Source organism: Parus major, chromosome 10, assembly GCF_001522545.3.
Source record: "Parus major isolate Abel chromosome 10, Parus_major1.1, whole genome shotgun sequence".
Taxonomy (NCBI): domain Eukaryota; kingdom Metazoa; phylum Chordata; class Aves; order Passeriformes; family Paridae; genus Parus; species Parus major.
Genome location: NC_031779.1, coordinates 12,417,776 through 12,438,366, shown reverse-complemented (window position 1 = coordinate 12,438,366; position 20,591 = coordinate 12,417,776). Strand labels below are relative to the sequence as shown.

The window sequence follows — 20,591 nt, the reverse complement described above, 5'->3', positions numbered from 1 at the left end:
TCCCCGCGTTCCTCCATTTATTTATTTTGCTGGTGGCGGGGGGGACGCGTTGGCACGCGGCTGCTTTGTGCGCCTTGCTTCACCTATGAAAAGGACATATTAAGGTGTTGCCATAAACCCCCGGATGACAAAGAAAGCGCCTTTCTCTTCTGCTTGTGGGCAACAATGACAGAAGCCTTTAAAACCAAGAATTTTTTTTCCCCCCAATTGGAGAAGGCTTCCCCTAAAAGGAACTTAAATACATACCATTAATTCTAAAGCACTGAGCTCCTGCTAACTATGCCATGCTTTTTGTTTCTGATAGTATTTGTCCATTGCAGAGAGCAAGCCAAGGATGCGGAGCCTCCCCCGCCCTCCTCCCTTTGTTTAAGTGACAAAATGTTTCTATGTTCTTGTTTAGAAAATAAACCTTTGTGGGGTTTTCAGCTTTTAGTTTTATTTTTTTCCCATTTATCGTGGTGTGAAATCCAAACTCCCCTTCTTCCCAGATCTTGGGAATCCATGTTCCTCATGATCAATTTTCCCTCCTTTATCTAAAAATACAACATTATTTTATAGCATTACTCTGAAAATGCAGCAGTTATATTTTGAATTTGAGTATTCAGAGCTTCAGGATATTGCAATATTTTTTTTTACAAGCGATGAATGAAACGCAATGATTTAAGTGTGTAATGCACAATACAGATGCCATGCATTGTAAATACATTTCAGGGGCATAAAATCCAACACAGAGAGCCGGTGTTCCACGAAAGCCGGGAGTCCAAAAATAACTGTAAAAATGAATTGTCTGTCGGGACAAATCTCTCAGATCCAAGCCAATATTTGCAGGGTTACAATATACAACTGGCTTACTTATTGGCATAAATATCTCATTTTAAAATGCCGATGATAAACTGAAAAAGAGGTGAAGGAGATATTTGACTGATTACTGGATGCCATGGATTCCCTGCATTTAATTTCATACTTACATGCTATTTACTTATCCCATGTTTATGGGTATGCACTTTAGCTTCATATAAATCTCTCCTGTCTGTCTGTCTCGCTGTGTTCTTTTCTCTTCTGCCATCCCATCTGCTTCTCATGGTCCTTCTTCTGAAACCACATCACGGGATCTGATGGGGATAATGGGAATCTGCCTCTAGTCTCTATCATAAACATGCCAACGTGGGCTATTGTGTCGGGAGCCGGCGGTCACCAGATGGTGCTTGGTTGCCCAGGGTCTGTGTCACTGAGTTTGGTCTCCTGATAAACCAGCAGCTCCTTTAGCATTGTGTTTTCCACCAAGATCTACCTAGCCTGGCTTTGGAAGGTGTAAGGACCTTGGGTAATGAATCCCAAGGGATGAAATCCTTCTGGGTGTGTTGGGTGCTTTGCAGCATCAGCTATGCAGCTATGAGGTGCCCTTGCAGAGCTGGGGTTTGTTAATCCCTGTGCTCAGCCATGTTCACCCTGTCTGCATTCCTGGAAAGGAAAATGAGCCTGGTAGTTTGGGACTGAATGCTGTCTCCATGTGAAAAGCGGTCCATGTCAACCTAAGCAGACATCTTGCTACCTTTATGTACCAGGCTTGGGAAGACAGGGCAGAGACATCTCTGTGATGCAGACAAAATCAAGCCATCTCCTCTTGCCTGGGCTCACAGACAACTCTTGAGTGTCTGCAAAAGGACTGGCTTGTGCAGGTATCACTGAGAGATGTAGATGTTACAGAGTGACTGAGGTATGGGGCTTTCCCTGTGAAAAAATGTCCTCCAGTGAGGAGAGACCCAGGGACAAATCCTGCTCTTCATTATGTGCCTGGATGTCCTCAGGAGGTCCTGGACATTGTTGTACTTGTGAGCTGCAGAGCAGGGATTAATGCAGAAATAAAGACTGAAGATAAAAACAGTGAGAGCGATGGCTCTTCCTGAACGCAGACAGATGGAGAGAGCCTGGCATAATTACATTTAGCAAAGGGTCGCCATGAATGAAACCAATTAAAGGAGAAGCAATGCTCATATGAGAGAGAGGGAGAGAGGAAAGCAACCACCTTTCTGGGTCTTCTTGGGCATCCACCTTCTACGGGGGGGTGAGCCACGCACAGTCCCCAAGTCAGGGGTGAGCTTGTGTGTGCACCTGCCTCCTGGCTTAGGGGGACTTCACTTATCTGCCATGGTGAAAAGAGAAGGAAATGGGAAACATCGGGTGCTGGCGGGGCCGGCATGGAGCTGGCTTGCAGCCAGCCCCAGCCTCGCCGTCTCCATTGTCTCATGGCTTTAATGCGTGCCTAGAAATCCAGTATTTAGGATTCAGGTTACCATTGTAAAGCAGAAAGGTCGTGCTCAGCGCCGCTTGGCGTGGATTCCTCCGGCAGCTCTTTTGCCTGCGTGCCCCATGTTGGGACGGTGTTGGCAGAAGGCCTGGGGCCAGGAGGCTGCAAGGAGCACGTCTTTGCTGCCTCTGGCATGGTGTGCACCTTGCAAGGGATGCTGCTGGCTTTGGGATTTAGGGAGGGCAGCGGGAGGTGTCCAGAAAGCCACACAAAGGAGAGGTTTGCATTTCCTGGGCAGCCAAAGCTGAGCATGCCTTGCTGACAAGCCTGGCATAAAATCTAGCAAGGCATGATCAGTGTGCCTCTTCCTTTGGCTCTCACTTGGTGGAAGCTTCACAAGTAGCTGCTGCTGGTGGCCAAGGCTAAAAGAGGCTTTTGGGACTGTTCCTCCCGATTTCATTTGTAGTCCCAGAAATGGCTGTTTTCCAGATTTCTTCCCTTCTTCTACAATCCTGCTCTCAAGGGAAGGTGCCTTTTGGGTAGAAGAGCAGCTGGCAAGGCTGGACTAGAATAATTCACAGGGGTTTTAGAGCAAACCTTGGGATTTGGGGTATCTGTTGCAACCCCCCAGCAACTGTAATCAAGGACTGTTTAAAAGTCTCAGTTCTCACTTAAAATTAATGGAATTATGCTAACAAGAAATGTATTTAGGGACATCTTAAGTGCAGGGAAAACTCTGGAAACAAGTCAAAGACCTTGTAGGGCTTAGGCATTATCAGTGTGAAAAAAACTCCAATTAGTTGGTTTTTGGAATGAGTCTGCAATTTTGGGGATCAAGACTCAAAGCTCAAGGCTGACAGTGCAGGATGCTGCCTAACACCCGAACGGGGAGTAAAAGAGAGTCTGACAGCTCAAAGTGTCCTGGATCACAATGGTTTGGATAGCAGCTGGCTTGGGTCTCATTTAAGCCCCTAGACATACCGAGGACTCTAAGGAGTGGTCCCAGCCACTGTTGTATGGCCCTGGGCACAGAGAGACTTGGGCACAGGGGTCTGTAGTCCAGAAGGTAATAATTGGTGATGTTGGTCCCTGGCACCCTATTCTACAAGAGAGGGATGCACATCTCTGTATGTGCTAATGAAGGTGGTGGGAACAAGGCTGTACAGATGCAGACTGGCTGTGCCTGTGGATATGTGTGCCTCTGTCTCATTCTGGGAACAGCTTGAAAAATGGTATTTGACTTCCACACTGCCAGGACTCAGAAAAAAAATGCTTTTTAAAATTTATTTGGTCCTTGTTTTAACTGAGAGGTCATGTACTGTGTGCAGCGCTGTGGAAGACTCTGCTTAAGAGCCAGAGGAGGAGATGCTGTCTCTGTGGTGTCCTCAAGGGACTGTGCAGGATCTCCCCAGGCTGCTGCAGACATGTCCCAGCTTGCCACTTGGACCAGTGACTCAAGGGAATGTGCTCCTTCAGTCCATTTGTGATACATTTCATGGATACTGCCTTGGTCCCGGTGGCCGCTTGTCTGAATGTGCTGCTGCCAGTGTGAGTTTTAATATCTCTTATGCAGAAGTGTACTGGAGCTCTCCAGAATGAAGGGCAAACTGCATGTGTGAGTCTGGACCTGTACCAAGCTATTAAGGCAGTTGTGGTCCTGCACAGTCCCTGGGCTGAGCTTTCTGATGGCGTGACACTGAGGAGAAGAGTAGAAATAGAGGGCTTCTGAGTGGGTGCAGGCTGGGACCCATCTGACTCATTTTGCAATCAGGTGGATGGGTGATGTGTCAGAGCAAGCTGAGAGCTTTGGGAGGAAACAAATGGTTCACATAGATAAGCGCTGGCTGGGGGAGCCCATCAGGCACCTGTTCCCATGCAAAGGAAAGATCCTTCCTGCAGCTTGTTGCATTTCTGTAGGCTCTGACTGACTTCTGCCTCCTTGCCTCCTTCTCATCCCCAAAGGACAGAGACTAAAGGAGTGCCTGCTATTGCTGCAAGAGCTTGAGGATGTGGTAGGAAGTGGCTGCTCTCTGCTACCTAATTAACAGCACGGCTGAGTGCTGGGAAACAAAGGCTCCAGTTTCTACACTCTCTTCATCCTTCTTCCTTCCTAGCCCCTAAAAGAAACCGCCCTACTGATACCATGGGATGTTTCCACAGATACCTCTGTGGGTGCGTGGATGTGGAGGAGACTGTCTTGCTGTGTGCAGTGGGTTGAGGATGGTGATGGTGTGCTTTATTCCAGACTTGAATCAAGCACTCTAGGGAAGGCGTGGCTGGAGGAACATTGATGCATCTCTTCTGCTTGGGCTATTTCCAGCTGCAGCTGTCTCGAAGCTCTGCAGAGTGCCCTTCTGCCTCCTTTGGGGAAAACCTGCCTGTGTTGACCCATTTGGGTATGGAGCAAGCAGAGCTGGCCACAGATGCCTCCTACAAGAAAGGCTTTGCCTGTTCCATGCTCCAAAGGCAGTACCAATCTACTGGGATTGTGGCACCAGTGATCAGGGGGGGCAGTGCACTTGGCTGAGGGGCTGAGAGCTGAGGAGGGATTCTGTGCATCTTGGGGGGTTTTCACTCCTGCATTCTCTGATCAGACCCACTCAGTGAGAGTCATGGTGGCAGGCAGAGGGACAGGGGGGAGTTTGAACCATGCTGTACTCCTGAGGGATTTGCTTTATGGCTGTGCAGAATTAGTCTGTGTTTTCTAGGCCACCTTTGAAAAGTGGCTGAAAATTTGATTTCCATCGCCTAAAGACTGAGCTCTGTGTTTGGCTCCTTAAAAGACAGGCAAGGACCAGAAATCTCCTGTCACCTGAGAGCCCAGCCAAGATCTGAATGGCTCAGTTAGGGTGGAGATGGGCTTTGGAGTTTGCTTTTATCACAGTCAAGTTTACTGCTGTTGTTCCTCCAGTTTGTGCAGAAGTGCCACACTGAGGAGCTTCCCAGCTCCTCTCTGCTGCTAGGGCAGAAAGGCCCCTTTGCCAGGGCTGGTTTGGGAAGGACTGGCGTGGTGACTGTCAAGACTGGCACCTCTTTTGTGCAGTGTTTTCATGGCTGTGCTTGGAAAGGGCGGGTGGGCACAAGGCCACCAAGCCCCCAGAGGAGGGATGTCTCTGGTGACGACCACTCATTTTGCCATGCAGCCCTGAGGAGCAGGAGGCTGTGTGTCAGCCCGATGGAAGCTCTCTGCAGGTCCTCCTGCCCGAGGAGCTGGCAGTGACACATTTCTGACACAAACTGAGAGGAGATGCCGGCGTGAGATCCTGGTCATGTCATCTGGGATCAGGTACCAAACCCAGCCGTGGCTGCGAGCGGTGAAGGAAGCAGCTGCCCCAAGCGATGGTGAACATGATCCAGAGCTAATCCCGAGGCATCTGCTCCCTGTGTGTGCCTGTGGCAAGGTGCTATCCTCGAGGTCTCCCAGCCCCACACCGTAGCTGCTCCCGGGGCTCCGTGGCTCTCTGCAGAGCGGAGCTGTGGGTGCCGGAGGGATGCCGGCTGAGGATGTGACGGGTTCGCACTGGGCTGCGTTAGATGACGGGTGCTGGCTCCACAGGGTGCAGGCACAAATATCTCAGGGGGATTTGCTTTCCTACAGAGCCTATTGCTCTCACAGGAAGATGGAAATATTCGGGTCCTAAAGGGATGAGCACTGCCTGCACTTTGAAGGCAGACATCCCAGGAACCATAGGGAAAAAAAAGACACCTACTGATTTTTTTAAATTTTTTTTTTCTCCCTGTTTCTGTCTGCCTATCAGCCTGTCAGCCAGCTAGATGCTAATCCACAGCAGCAGCAGCACAAATAAAGCTAGGCTAGAGGGATGCTAATTTATGCCTGGATTTCATGCTTTGTTTTACTTCCCCACTTTATTGGACAGAGTAGGCTTTGTGAGTGACGTAAAATGTTGCGTGTGCTCTCCCCATGGCAGGTTCCTGCACATGCAGAAGGAGAAGTTCATTTCTCTGTAGCTCCTGCAGCTTTGCACATGCCTTTCTCTGCCTCCCCTGGATCATTTTGGGGGGGGCATTCCTGATAAACCCCCATCTGATGAGGACTCCCTCTAAGTTTTGTTGCACTCTGTGTGAAACCCAGGGATGTATATCCAGTCTCATCGTGTCTTCTCTCATGGTGCCAGCATTTATGCATCTAAACTGTAATTTTTTTATGCTCTTGCTGGGTAACCAGACTACAGCCTCGGCAATTTGCATGAATAAATGTCATGTAAAATCATCTGCTCGTGGGTAGTGGCCAGACGAAAAGTTATGTTGAGAGGCAATCTGTTCTGAGTGATCTGTTTAATGAGATGTTGAGATTTACAGCTCTCAACGTCCATGGGGAAAAGCATGTATGGATTTAAGATCACAGCCCTGAGGTGACTTTACCTGTGTGGTACAAGTAGGTGAGGAGTTCTATTACTTGTTGCTTGGGAAACTCAGTGTGTTAAACTATGCTGTTAGGCAAAAACCTTTGAAAAGCCCTGTCTTAAAGGGAAATGTAAAGAATAGGCAAAGAGGTGTTAATAGCAGAGGGTCTTGCAGGGCTTCTTGCAAGAGTCTTGCATGGGATCCCCACTGGGACCCTAAGAGTATTGGAAAGGAAGGATCAGGCACCAGAGGCAGGGAATGGACGTGTTGGGGGTTTGCTGTGGTTTTCAGTTCCCATTAGAGGCAAAGGGAGGGAGATGCCCAAATACCATTGGGTCTCTGTGCTTGCCAGGCTGGTACTGAGTGTTCCCTGCAGCCAAAGCTCCATGAGCAAAGCAGCAAATCACTGGGGAAGGAGAGAACAGGCAAGACAGAGCTGAAGGGGGCTTTGAAATGGCCACACCGGCAGGGATCTGTGAATTCCTTTGCTTTTCCACTCAGTTTTCTCACAACTCCTGCTGGCTCCTTGCAGAGCAAGTTGAGGGGAAGAGCTCGAAGGTGGGTCCTGTATCAAGGTCTGCCCTCAGCTTCACCAGGTTAAATCCTAAGTGAGGATCTAATTGCGTTCAGTAAAAGCTGCCCAAATTTACAGCATGGAAATGAGAGCAGAATCATGAGTGTCCTTGTTTCCTTTTACCATCAAATAGATTTTCTCAGCCTTGAGTTTTGCAAGCTGATCTCTGTAGGGTTTTATTTCATTTGCTGTCTTCATTGCCCTATTAAAACAACAGCTCTGTCCCCAAGTCCCTCCATGTCACTGTGTGTCGAGTGCTTATCCCTGTGTATTGGGGCACAGGAATGTGGCAATAAAACTGCTCACAACCACTTGTTTGGATAAAAAGCACAGATTTGCTTACTTGGCAATAGTTTTCTTGTTTTTTAAACAGAAATGTTTGCACAGGTGACTTTTGTTTTTGTCTCAGTGGTTGTGAGAAAGAAATTTTTTGCCTCGTGTACATTCTTGGGTTTCTGTGTGACATTTTGCCTAGCCTTGTTTAGTAATGTCTAGGAATTTCCTAGCTTTCCTCTTATGGGAAGCACACAGAGGTCTAGGGGCTGGATCTGACTGCAGGAGCAATGTCAGAGGAGCAAAGCTACCTCTGCCCACCAAGGCAGAGCTCATGTGGGTTTGCATCACAGCTTTTCTCTTTTCTGACTAAGCTAAAGGACAGGAATAGTTTTGTACTCCTAAGGTGCACCTGTTTGTGTAGGAGGATGTGGGATTGTGGCATTTGTCTTTGCAGCTTTCACTGGGCTCCTCCACCAGGCTTTCTTTAGGCCGATATCTGCTCAGATTGGGGGGAACCTCTGAGCAACCTTGCATCTTGCATTGCACAGGTCCTCACGTGCAAACACCGTAGGTGCGCGGAGCTATCTGGCTTTGTGCGGGTCTCAGAGCCAGCCTCTTTGAGGTCTCTTTGTTTTGTCTCCCTCTGGGTATCTTGCGTGGATGCATTTGCATATATGGAAAACGTTGTCATCATCTTCTCCCCCTCCCCAGCTCCTGTTCCCTTTGCTCTGCTGGCTCTCAGGCATTTCCAGCTGAACGGAGCCTGCCAAGGCCAGCCAAGCGCGGTGGGGCTGGGGGCGCACACCCCCATCTGCACATTTGTTGTTTCCTTCCCCAGGCGTGCCTGGGGGGTGGTCAGGGCGTAGGGGCATTTTTCCCTATTTTTTTTTTTTCCCTCTTAGTATTTAATAACTAGCAATAGGCATTCAGCAGGGTCCTGAAGGGAGTCTGGTCCATCCTCTGAGCCCCCAGCTCCAACACCCTGCTGCTCCCCCTCTTTCTTCTCGTGCTGTAGCGTGTCTGGCAGCAGCACCAAAGAGAGCAGTCCAAACCATGCAGCGAGGCTGCTCACTTGCTCTAAATCCACGAGGCCAGGTTTAAGCACTTTTTGTTCCTGCCTGAAAAAGCCTTGGAGTGGTTATACCAATAAATCTCTTGCTCCTCCATGAAGATGTCCTTCCCAGGACATTTTAAGTCCCTAATCCTCTCCAAGGCATCTCTGGCTCTATCTTCTCTTCTCTAACCTGTACCTGCTCCCCTGCTGCCAAAGACTTGAATGCCTTGAGGCTTCATCCCTTCGGTCTGCCTGCTCTCTGTGCACCTCTGTGCAGCTCTGCTCCCACTCCACTGTCCCGACATCCTGCTGCCCGCTTCGAACTGGGGACAAGCTGGGCCATTGGAACGGCCGGGGGCGGAAGAAGGGGGTGGAGGAGAGACGGGGCAGCTGCGAGGCTTGTGTTAGTAAACACTTCCTTGGGTTCACATTTTAATTCCTTACCCCCCTTCCACATCTTCTCCCCCATCCTTTCCCTTTTCTATATGCTCACACAATGAGACCATTGTCAAGGGGTGATTTGAATGAGGGGTCTCCGGGCATGTTCCCAGCATTGTCAAACAGAGTGGGAAAAAAACCACAACTCCAGCCTAGCCAGGAGGACCAGACCAGACTGAGACAGATGCCTAAATTAGTGACAAAGCCTTTTGAATGTCCCCCCTAGACAAGGGTTGCCTTGTGCATGCGTGCGTGTGTGTGTGCATGCTCGTGGGTGTGTATTTGTGGCTGGGTGGCAGCTTGCATGTCTCCCCATGTTAATTAGTTTTGCATGCATGTCTGATAAGGTGCCAATGAATATATTTGTACTCCTTCCATTGGTGAAAGCTGTCTCGGCGGCGGGGGAGATGCGGGGTGGTGGGGGTGTGCTCAGTGCAGCCTGGCAGCCTGGGGTAATTGAGCTGTGCGGGGCTGGGAGAAGGGGTGAGGGTTGCATCGCCAGAGCTCGGCTTCCCAGCGATGGGATCTGCTGCTTTCGTTGCAAATCGTGGAGAGTTTAAAAGAGAACTGAGGCTTTTTTTGGTTCACTGGGTCTTTCTCTTCATCTTGGCTGATTGTCTGGCTGAGGGTCTGTAGGCTCTTTCTTCTCCTCTGCCCTGAGTGTCTTTCTCTCAAGTCCCTTAAAAGGTGTTTATTTCCAATGGATTTGTATCCATCTTTGTGTACACACATACACATGCAATCACTCACACAAAGCCCCAGTAACAAAACCTCCGCCTCTTTCTCCAGAAAGGGAGTCAAATCTGCTACCAGTTACAAAATATGGGAGGGAAGTGAAGCGTGTGGGTGCCAGGGGTGGAGCAGTGGAAACAGGCAAATGGAAATGCAGAACAGGAGTTGGAGAGACAGAGATAACGTGCTCTATAAAGGATTTATCAACATTTGCTCAGGATAGAGTTATTAATTACCAATGCAGAGAAAAGTCTTTCTACATCCCCAGCGTATGGACCAGCACATAATGTCATTCCTAGACTGCTGTTATCATTCATCCATCCATCCATCTGCATTCTGTAGGTTCACACAAAAATTCATTGTATGTGTAGGGATGTAAACATCAGTTCACATCTAATTAATTTCCTGTCTAAATTAATTTTGCATCCTTTCCCTTAAATCAACAAGACTTAAGAGCTCACATACATTTCTTGAGCAGAACGGGAAGAAACTCTTGAATGGGCCAAGATGTCTTTTGTCCCAGTGGTCCCATCTGAGCAGCTGCCAGATGCTGAAAAAGCAGGGATTTGCATGGCACAAGGCTGCTCTGAAGCAGAGGTCATTTTGAGAAGTTTACTGGAGCACAGCTTGCCTTCTGTGGAGTTTGGTAGCACCCAGCTTCATGTTGGCTCCAGTTTGCTTTGCTTTCTCTTCCCTACTTGGGCTCTGGTGCAGTGAAGGAGCGAAGAGCAGGAGCTGATACACGATGGAGCAGGGCTGGTCCTGCAGGGAGCCTGGGTGGGAGATGCTTGGCCCAAGCAGCAGAGCATGGGGTTGACTCCTGATGGGCTGGCTGGGGAGGAAGGGGAAGGTCATGAACAAGGTAAGGTGGCTGTTGGCATCAGCAAGGTTTGGGTTGGGTAGAGCTGACGCCTCTTCCCCGACTGACTTTGCAGCTGCACTGAGCTTTCCTCTGCTGCTGGGAGGGGAGCTGGGAAGTGACATGGAGAGATGGTAGAGCAGCCAGGAAGCGACAAAGCCACCTGCCTGGAGGAGGGCTGACAAGTCCCTGGTGGGGCAGAATGGGCTGCCGGAGAAGCTCTCCTTTGTACTCAGAGAAATCCAGGAACACAGGCAGGGCCAGACTATACCTCCCCATTGACCTACATGGGACACCTATGAGGGCCAGCCCAAAATCCTCCCTGCCACTCTAGCAGTAGGTACAGCGGGCAGCTCATCAGTAATATGCAGGGAAAAAGGGATTCCCGTGAAATGCAGGTCTTCCAGTTGGAGAACAAAGGCAATTTTGTGTGACTTAGCAGTGCCTAATTGCGCAGGGTGAATAATGAGCAGCCGGGGAGGCAGCACTGCAGTCCCTCCAGCGGGCTGCAGCCGGTGGCCGCGGCTGGAAACCCCAAGGCAGTGCCAGCAGAAGGTGGCATCCTTCTCTGAGCATCCTCAGAGAGGTGCAGCCCCAGCACTCTGTGCCCATTTCAGAGCTGTCTGGGCTCCTCCATTGCAAAGTAATTGTGTTAATCCCAGATGGATGTAAGAGGGGAACCTGCTGTTGGGGAAAAAGTCACTCTGCGGTTGCTCAAACCTTTCATTTACGCAGAGGGTGAATGTGTCATCCATGCCTGACCCAGATGCAAGGTGGCCTTTAGTCACAAAGAAGAACCAGGCACCAGCATCCTGCAAAGGGCTTGCAGTTCCCTCCCTGTCTGGTGCCTCATCTCTGTGCAGTGGCCATGCTAAGGACCCCTTCCAGCTGACCTCCCACCCCTGTGCCCTCCTCTCCTGTTTGCACATCCCTGTCTCTCCTTAATTCTGCTACCAAACTCTGGGCAGGGCTGTGGAAACAGCTTTGTCAGAACTCCTCACCAGGTTGATCTGCAGAAGGGGTTTTTTTCCCTTTCCCCGTTGGGATGACTATTCCCACACAAGCAAAGCCTCTTAATGAATCTGTGGCAGCAAAGTAGGTAACGTGCTCACCCTGCCAAGGCTGCTTGGCACAGCTGGAGTCACGTAATCAGGCTAGGCTGCCAGCCGGGGACAGAGTGGGAAGAGTTAAACTGAGGACAGTGCAGGGACAACTAATCCCCAACAGGAAGAGTAGCAGAGCAGAGACCTCCCTGTCCTTCATCATCCTCCCCCTCCATTCATGCACTTTTCCTCCCTCTCCACCACATCCTATTCCTCTCCCACATCCTCCCTTTACTTATTTCTTCTTCCGTCTTTCTCACCCTCCTCTTCTCCACTGCTTTCTCACTCCTCCCCCCGCTTTCCCTCGGCCCCCCCATCACCAGCCCAGTCTCCTCTCACATGCTCTGTCATGGCTCCAGAGCTGGTTTTCGAGTGGGACCGAGGGACGGTGTATTTGGGCTGTGGTGGAGGTCACAGCTATATGGGGATTGTTTAAAAGAGATTTGCCCACATCCCAGCCCATGTGACCAGCCTCAGCTGCAGGTCTCTCTTTCTTAATCTGGAGATAAGCGTGATTATCCGAGGAAGGGCTGTTCGGAGCTTTGTAACTGTGACAGGGGAGCTTTCAAGTCGCACTTTGCTGGCAGAGCAGCGTTTAAAGCCGGGGAATCAGATTCCAAGCGTGGCTTTGCATCTCTTTTCTGCTGGGAGCATGGTGCAGGGCTGGCAGTGGGGATGGGAGCTTTATTAGGACTTTGCTTATGATGCGGAAAAGGAGTTAGGGGAGGGAAAAGGGGGAAAGAAGGAGGTGAAAAAAAATCCCAATTCACTGTTTCCCCATCAGTGGTGGCATAGGAGCGATTGGCACTGATTCAAGGGGACAGGCCAGCCTGAACCCTGGTGCAGAGCAGCGAGGTCCATCAAACCTGGGGTCTGGCTTGTTTTTAGCCTGGGGTTGTGTCTCCTTGTTCTGCTCTACCCCGCCTCGCTCTGTTGAATCCTTCACACAAGAGGTCTCTGGGGCCCTGTTTGGAAATGAAAAGCTGTTTTAGCAGCTCCCATGGCACAGCTTCCCTGGGAGAGATGGCAAGGCCAGCTTTGCTGCCCAATAAACACATCGGCCCCAGTGCTCAAGGCAGCCAACTCCCTGTCCAGAGAAATATTTGCTGGAGATGAGCCCTTGTGAGGCATCTCTGCAGCCAAGGTGGAAGGTCAGGGATATACAGTAATCATGTAGTTCAGTTTCATATCAGTGTCTTGTATTGCTGGAGGTTGAAATATTTAACATCTCATACAAGTGACACAGTCCCAAAAGATTTCTTTGGCCGGGACAGGCATCAAAATGGGGTTTAGTGGAAATGTTCAGCTCTGGAGCAGGTGCTGCTTTGCTTCTATTTGTAGACTAGAAACTCAGAGCAGAGACTCATAACAGCGCTTCTTTTGATGGAGATGGGTCAAGGAGAAAGAAACCTGGATGTGAGCCAAGGGCAGGAATCTGGGGCGAGGTTGAATCAGGACGAAGTGCCAGCGCTTTGGACCGTCACTTGGGCAGGACTCACTGTTCTTGCTGTATCCTCCCTGGAAACAGTTCAGCTTCCAGCACAGCAGCTGAGGCCAGCCTGATCCAAAGGACACCCTGAATCCCATCTGCTCTCCCCACACCACCCATTCCTAGTGGGTGGGAATCAGAACACCAAACAGCCCCTTTGCCTGGGTTTGGTAGTGGAGGGGCAGTTTCTTGCCTGTGTCAGAATAGCAAGGGGTAGAGTACATCCCTTTTCTTCCTCTCCCACAAAGGCACATCTCATTTTTGCATCATGCTGCTACAAGGGCCAGCCAGCCTTAAAGCAGCCCAGGACAAAGTCCTGTGCCTGAAGATTGAAATGTGTCTCTGCAGGGCAGGTAGCTCAGTGTACCTCCAGTGGCTGAAGAAGGGAAGCAATTGCAAATGTATCATTCTGAGAGCAAGCTCTGAAACATCTCCCACGTTGCCTGCCTGTCTCCGGAGCCCCACACAGCTGCTCTGTGGGTGGAAGCTCTGTTTTTCGTGTGCCCCCGTGAACTTTATTTTTTGCTATTTTTCTTTGTATGCTGCTTAGATGAATCCTCTTCAGTGCCTACAGCTTATTGCAGGGCTTGTCTGAGGATCTGGCCAGCACATGTAGCCTTACTCCAGGGCATGGTTCTTGAGGAAACTAAATGGCATCTTTTTAGTTTAGTGATTGTAAGACCAAACCTGCAGCCGTGCTGCACGGATAATGCCCGTGCCCCATTGGAGAACAAGAGCTCCCCTTGAAATCCCACAGCTTTGGATGTGGCAGCGGGAACGTGGGCAGGAACATGTAGGTGTTGGCATGTGCAGGCAGGAACACGTGTATGCCGGGGCAAGTGTGCCCATGTCTGCAGGCACAGGCCCACGCCTGCCTCTGCAGCAGCCCCTCTTGTGCACTGGCCTCACATGGATCTGCCCCATACCTGCCTGGAAGGAGGGTTTAGGGGCATAGGGCTGATGGTAAATTAACCAGTGGTAAATGGAGGGAAGCACAGTAGATGGGTTTAGTGGAGAGATCCGTTTGGGATTCAGCAAGGGAAGCTTTCCTGATGGAACAAACAGGAGAAGGAGCTAGAAAAGGGAGCAGTGTGGTAGATATGGGTGTGAGATCAAAGGCTGTGACAGGGCCAAGAGAGATGAGAGGTGGGAGCCAGGAGCAGTTTGTGTTCCTGGGTGTCAAGCAATGCTGAGGAGAGTGAAGGAAAATCACTGGCTGCTCTGAACAAAAACCACTGAACAGGGAGATGGGAATGGCATGGAGGGGACAAAGCAGGAGTCACGGAGCAACAAGCACCAAGCATGGGGACGGGTGGCTTTCCTTGCTGGGTGAAAGGTGATCTGGAGAAGGGGGCTTGCACCCAGTGAGGATGTACAAGGTGGTCATGGCCCATGACAGGGAGCCAGCAGAGTGCCACAAGCTTGGGGCACAGAGTGGCTTTGGGAAAAAGAAGCTGTCACCGTGACAAGGTGGGTGGTTTTCCCAAAGGTTGCCAGTGTTTCCAGGACAGGGAAAAGGAGCTGTACACCTGCATTAGGAAGAGCAGAGTCATTTCTCCAAACACCACATTAGGCCAGATGCTGGAGTTGGAGCACAAGCTGGATAGTAACACAAGCCTGGACTGGAATGCGTGCACAGCATCCCTGAGCTCTACTGGGCCTGCAGCTCACCCTGCAGCACCAGGACTCTGCAGGGTCCAAGGGGAAGGGAGGAGCTCTGGAAGTTGAATTTGGATTCTCCTTTCACTCACCCAAGCATCCACCATCACTGCACGGGCAGCTGAGACCCAAGGGCAGTTTGGGCCCTTGCTATGGTTTTGATCAGAGCCTTTTCTTACAATACCCTGGCACCTTCTTACATGAGTCTGGTTTTTGTGGTTGATGACAGGCAAAACTCTTGTCCAGAAGACCATAATGTTTGCTTGCAACCTCATTGCTATAGTAGCAGAGGTCCTCAGGACACCTCTGAAATAGGTCACCATGGACCCCATTTTTCTGTGTCTCCCAGTGCAGCACAACTCCAGAAACAGAATGCACCCACTGCAGTCCAGCTGGGCATCGCCCTGGCACAGCCCTCTCAGGTCAGGCTGGAGAACTGCCCTCCAGTGACAGCACCCAAGGGTACAAAGGGCTGTCCTGCACCTGGTCACAGGAAACTTCTGTTCCTCATGCAGCCCCAGTGCCAGCTAATGGTGTTCCCCAAGTCAGGGCTCCCTTCCAGCCTCCTGTCTCCCCATCCCCCACCTCCTTGATGCCTCCCTCCCCCCTTTCTGCCAGCGCCTCTCCTCCTGCTTTGCATAATTTTCCATTTTCAGTGTCCCCTTTTCTTTTTCTCCTCTCCATATGGTGCGTCCCCCTCTCTGCCTGGCGCAGGAGCCATCCTTAACAAGCTCTGCAAAGGCCTCTCTCAGGGGCTGCACATGAAAGATGCTCTGTAAAAACAGAGGCTGGGATGGAGCTCCCCCTTTTTTCCCCCTTGATTTATATGGGGCTGGGATGTGGGAACGTTTCTGGGTCGCATTTTAGAGCCGCCGGGTGCTTGTGCCTGTTCTCTCCAGCCATTCAGTGCAGACCCCTAAGGCCAGCTCGTCCCCAGCCTTTGATCTGCAATGCAGAAAGAGCATCCAGGGCAAGTTTGTGCCTCTCACCCAGCCCTTGCCCTCATTTTGGCTGGCAGGGAGGGATGCCCTGTCCCACCACACCAGGGGAGGGGCCGTGCCCTTTCCTCTCAGTGTCAGGTGGCCTTTTCCAGCTGGCTGCTTTGGCTCCCTCCTGGCACCATGAGGACCTGCAGACTGACGAGGTCCGAGGCACTGTGTCATGGTGAAGCAGCAGGTTGCAGGATTTGGGATACACAGCAGCTCTGCACGTCTAACCCACTCCTGCCCCTCTCCAGCTGCACTGCAGATATTGGCCAGTGAGCACCCAGGGGTGCGTGGAGGGTGCCGGGGCTGAGCAAAGGGTGCTGGGGCTGGCAACGCCTGCCCAGCATTTGATGGGTTAAGCCAGTCTCTGGCTAATTTCTCCCAGCGGCTCCCCTCCTCCTCCTCGTACTTCTGTATGCAGCAGGCAGGGCCTCAGCGCAGGTTCCTGCACTGAGCTGTTGCCAGGGGAGTAGTTAGGCGAGTCTGAGCTATGTGGGGAAAAGGCCCGGGCTGTCAAAGTGTCTGAGATGAACCATAGCCCAGTCCCCCTGCAGCTGGGCCCAAGCATGCATCAGCCCTTGTTTGGAGCCTGGGAATGGCAAAGCCCAGGGAGGTTCAAGGGCAAACTTGCTATTCATTAGTCAGGGGTCCTTGACGTTCCCACTCTCTGTCTCCCTTCTTCTTCTTCTTCTTCTCTTTTCTGTCCCTCTTTTGACAGATTCCTGGGTGCTTTTGGGGAAAACTCCCCTCCTCCTCCTCGCCCCAGCAAAAGCCCTCCACATAAACTTCCCCAGCAGACAAGGCAGGAGGACAATAACGTCAGGGCCACGATGCAAACGAGAGCCAGCGGAGCAGCCGCATCCCCCGGGTGTCCTTTCTCCCCGGCCCTTCCCGCGCTGCTGCGGGAGACTCGGCCGGCGCATTCATTTCGCTCATCTTGCCCATCGCCGATGTTTTATTATCTTGATGCTTGCAGGAAATTGTAACTTGAGATAAGGAAAATGTCAGGCGCCTTCTCCTCTCTCCTGTAGCCCAAAGCACCGAGAAGTTGCTCCGTAGGAAATGTAAATGCTTGCCCAGGTGCAGAGGATGAGCACGAGATGGAGGGAGCCTCGAGAGGCCGCGCGAGCATCTCCGTCAGGAGATAAAACTCGCGGCGTAGGCGTAACACAGAGCCTCCCTCCCGCCCTGCTGAACAGAATATTTCATAGCTCTTAGAAGCCGAAGCTCCCTTGTAATTATCCAAAGCAAACAGCACGTGTTATTAGTTTAAAATGATTTTTTTTTCCCCCTCCCCGGGCCCCTGGAGCAGAATGGAGGTGTAATTGTGCTAAGGAGTTAGCAGGGGAGAGCACAGCTTTTGGTCACATTCAAGTTGGAGGGCTTGAGCCAGGGAGGCTGGTATGAAAGGCTGGTATTTGCATAAACAGCGTGCATCCCTACAAAAAAGAAAGATATCAGGGGCTTGCAAAATTCAATCAAGGCTGGGAGGGAAGAAAAAAAAAGGGGGGGGGGGGAAAGGGAGGGGGGAAAAAAATTGACAGTGAAAAAGGTTTTTCTAAGTAACACCCTGTCGAGATTAAATTGTCCAGAAAGTTTCTCCGTGTGAGCTGGTGAAGCGGAGGCTGGGCTGAGGGCAGGGGAGGAGCGGGGTCCCTCCTTCCTGGCCTCAATAGGGGACAGGAATCTGATTAGGCAGAGCGTTCTGCATCCATTTACCATTATTTGAGGGTTTTTTTTTTTTTTTCTTCCCACCGCCCAGAATTGCTGTGGCAGGGCAGTTTATCAGCATATAAACCTCAGTGCTGGATTTGTAAGGGCATGAGGAGGCACAGGAGCAAGTGTTGGGGCAGAGGCTGAGCTACAATTTCGATTATTTATTCAGTTAAAAAAAAAGATGGACAGTAAATCCAGACACAGAGGGATGTTTTCCCTGTGCAGGGCGTTGGGGAGGGCAGGCAGTGTTGGGGCTGGAACTGGGTCCTGGTAGAGCCCTATTTTTGCAGGCACCCTCAGTGCAAGGCTGAGCTCTGCCTGGAGAAAAAGAGTATTCAGGAAATTTAAGTTGTCCTGAAGCTTATGTCGAATCAGTTGGGTTCGTCCAGCTCCTCCTGCCCTCAGTTACTGAGTGCCAGAAGTTTCAAGCCCACCAGACAGGCAGTGGGTGATTTCTAGGCTGGTTGATGTCTGGTACCAATGAGAATCCCTCTATCCACGCTGCAGAGGAGTTTCTCTGGAGGCCAAAGCAAGAGCCCTGCCGAGGGCAGGGGCTGTCCCTGCCCCAGGACAGGGGATTTTACTTGGCAGGTAAAGGCTTTCCCTTGGTGACAACAAGTGTTCAGCCACCTCCTCCTCTCCCAGGCTCATGAAAGCACCCACCATCATTCAGATCTCGTCTGTCCTGACCTCAACATCCTTGCCAGGCTTGGGGGAACATTGGGGATGACTCCTAATGTCACACAGGATAAAGAAGTGTTGAGCCTTTGCTTTCTGCAGCCTAGGTCCCCCTAAACACATGCAGCATGGGGTCTGTCCTCTCAGCACCCAGAAACAGACACCAACCATGGTCATTCCCCAAACCCAAGCACATGGGGTAGGTTTGGCCTCCGCCTCTCTTAAGTTTTAGGCTTGCTTCAAAGTTGCAGAAGGGAAGGGATTTTCCTTCGATTTCCATCAAGTGCTTTATGAATATTGCAATAAAGGGGTTACAGAAGATCTATTTTTAAGAGGGAGAAAAAATACCCATGAAAATTGCAGCCTGGACCCCAGAGTGTAGAGTATTTGCACAGTTCAAAGAGTTACGGTGGTTCATCCAGTCACAGCCTGGGAACGTCGCGGTGCGACCTACAGCAGATCACATGCCGGCTACTCCCAGGGCGGCTCATTAGAGAGCCACACAGAAGATTTATCTCTTAAAATGGGCTTGCAAATATTTTATAAAATTTGCAATATTTTATAAAATTACAATTTGGTGCAATAAAAAGAATAAATTAGCCAGCTGATGGTTCCTTTTGCAAGGGTGCTCAAGGATTTGTTATATGAGTCTTTACTCCTTCCAATGTAACAGTTTATGGGCAAAGCAAAGGGAAGATAGGAAAAGGATTGGGACTGTTTTGGGGACTAGGGAATACACACTCAACATGAATAAAGTGTAAAGGAAATAGATGAAAAAAAAATCGGGAGAAAGGGAGAAGAACGTGCTGCAAGGTGGAAGATGTGTGGGGCAAAGCACGGGAGGCGTGGGGGAAGCCGAGAAGGGGACTTTGGCTGAGCGTCACAGCTTCGGCTCCAGCTCGGTGGCTTGGTATCACTTTCTCCAGTCAGGCAAGGGCGCCGAGGGCAGGGAAAGTTAACACGAAGATTAAAACATCAGAGGGCTGTGCCTTTAGTGGCTCTGACATGCAGAGTAATCCCATGCCCCAAAGCCTAGGGAGGAAGGACAAGCGGTGAGCCCTCCCCTGGCTGGCGGTGTGCGGGGCAAGCAGAGGTAGGGGATTGAGGAGGGTGCAGGGGAAGCTTGGCATCGTGGGGACTACAGTTTTCCCAGTAAGGAAGAGGTTAAGGTGGTCCAGAGCCATGAGAAACGTGTGGTAAGGAGGTGAAAAGGATTGGAGTTCTGCTCCATCAGAGACAAGTTGGTCTGTTCTCAGCCAAGCACTGCTGGACCATTTCTCTGACAGAGATCATAACCACTCAATTTTTTTTCTTTCCTTCCTAGATCCCAGTGAGTGGACAAGGAACTTTTGAAGCCTGTGAGTTCCTTCCTGCAATTGGCTACCACCTGCCTGGACTTGCCATCTGACTTCTCCAAGTTTCTCCAGGAGGGTCCCAACCTGCTTCTCCATTGGCCCCGGAGAGGAAACAGCTTTGTCTCATGGACACAGTGGATTTCTGCATCACTTTGAAACACAGCGGTGCAGCCATGGGGAGGGAGCCAGGGCAACACAGGGAGCCAAGGGATCATCCCACATCACTCCTGTATGTTGCCTTCAGTGCCCTCAATACCCCAGGGCAGGACCAAAGTGCTTAGGCAGAGAGACCTGAGCCAGTCACTGCTTACCTGGTGAAATACCAGTTGTGTGAAGTTTGGAGGGAGCTTTTAGCCCCCGGCTTTGCTCATGGAGCAGAGCTCGGCCCTTGCTGCTCTTGATCCCTGGGTTTGTGGAGCTGTGGGAGTTCAGCCTTCCCAAAGGCACTGTCCTTGGGGCCCAGAGGACCATGAGCCTGTCCAGGCCAGGCAGCCCTGCTACTGTTGTACTGCACCCTCTCTTTTCCTGTAAGAGAAATGTACTGCCTGTAATTCTCCCCCATTCAAATCCCCCCCACCCCATGCACTGTTGAAAATAAACTCTCCCTTTTGCAAAAGTGAGCGTGTGATTTGGTGCAGTCTCGAGATGGAGGAGGCAACGGGCACAAAACAAACCCAGGCAAATCAACAGGGAAGCGGGAGCAGCCGAGAGCCAAGCAGCCGGGCTGCGCCGTGCCCCGCATCAGGCATATTTCCCTGAAAGCCCGAGCGAATCCCTCGCCGCTCAATGATCTTTATTTGGTCTGAACCCCGTCTGGGAAGTAACCGCTAAACCCAATGCAAACAGACCCCCGTGAAAGAATATAATGAATATGTCTCTCAAATGATTTGGAGCCCTTCTGCCTGCAGAGCAGGGTTCCCCATTGTGCCCCGCTCCCGGCGTGCTCGGGGCAGGCTGCGCGAGGTGGCCGCTTTCCCAGCTGAAATCCGAAAAAAGCAAACAATGGGTCAAGGCCGGCATTGTGCGAGCCCAGGCAGGCAGAAGGAGCGCAGCCCGGCA

General features: G+C 51.0%; 1 long non-coding RNA gene across 3 annotated transcripts in view; it reads left to right on the top strand.

Moving 5' to 3' along the window:
* The window catches only part of LOC107209492, a 40,320-nt gene extending 20,172 nt beyond the window's left edge, over window positions 1-20,148 (top strand). For all 3 annotated transcript variants that reach the window (XR_001523613.1, XR_001523615.2, XR_001523616.2), the window contains one exon: window positions 19,502-20,148. This is a non-coding gene — a long non-coding RNA (uncharacterized LOC107209492). The remainder of the gene's footprint in view (window positions 1-19,501) is intronic.
* The last annotated feature ends 443 nt before the right edge of the window (window positions 20,149-20,591 follow it).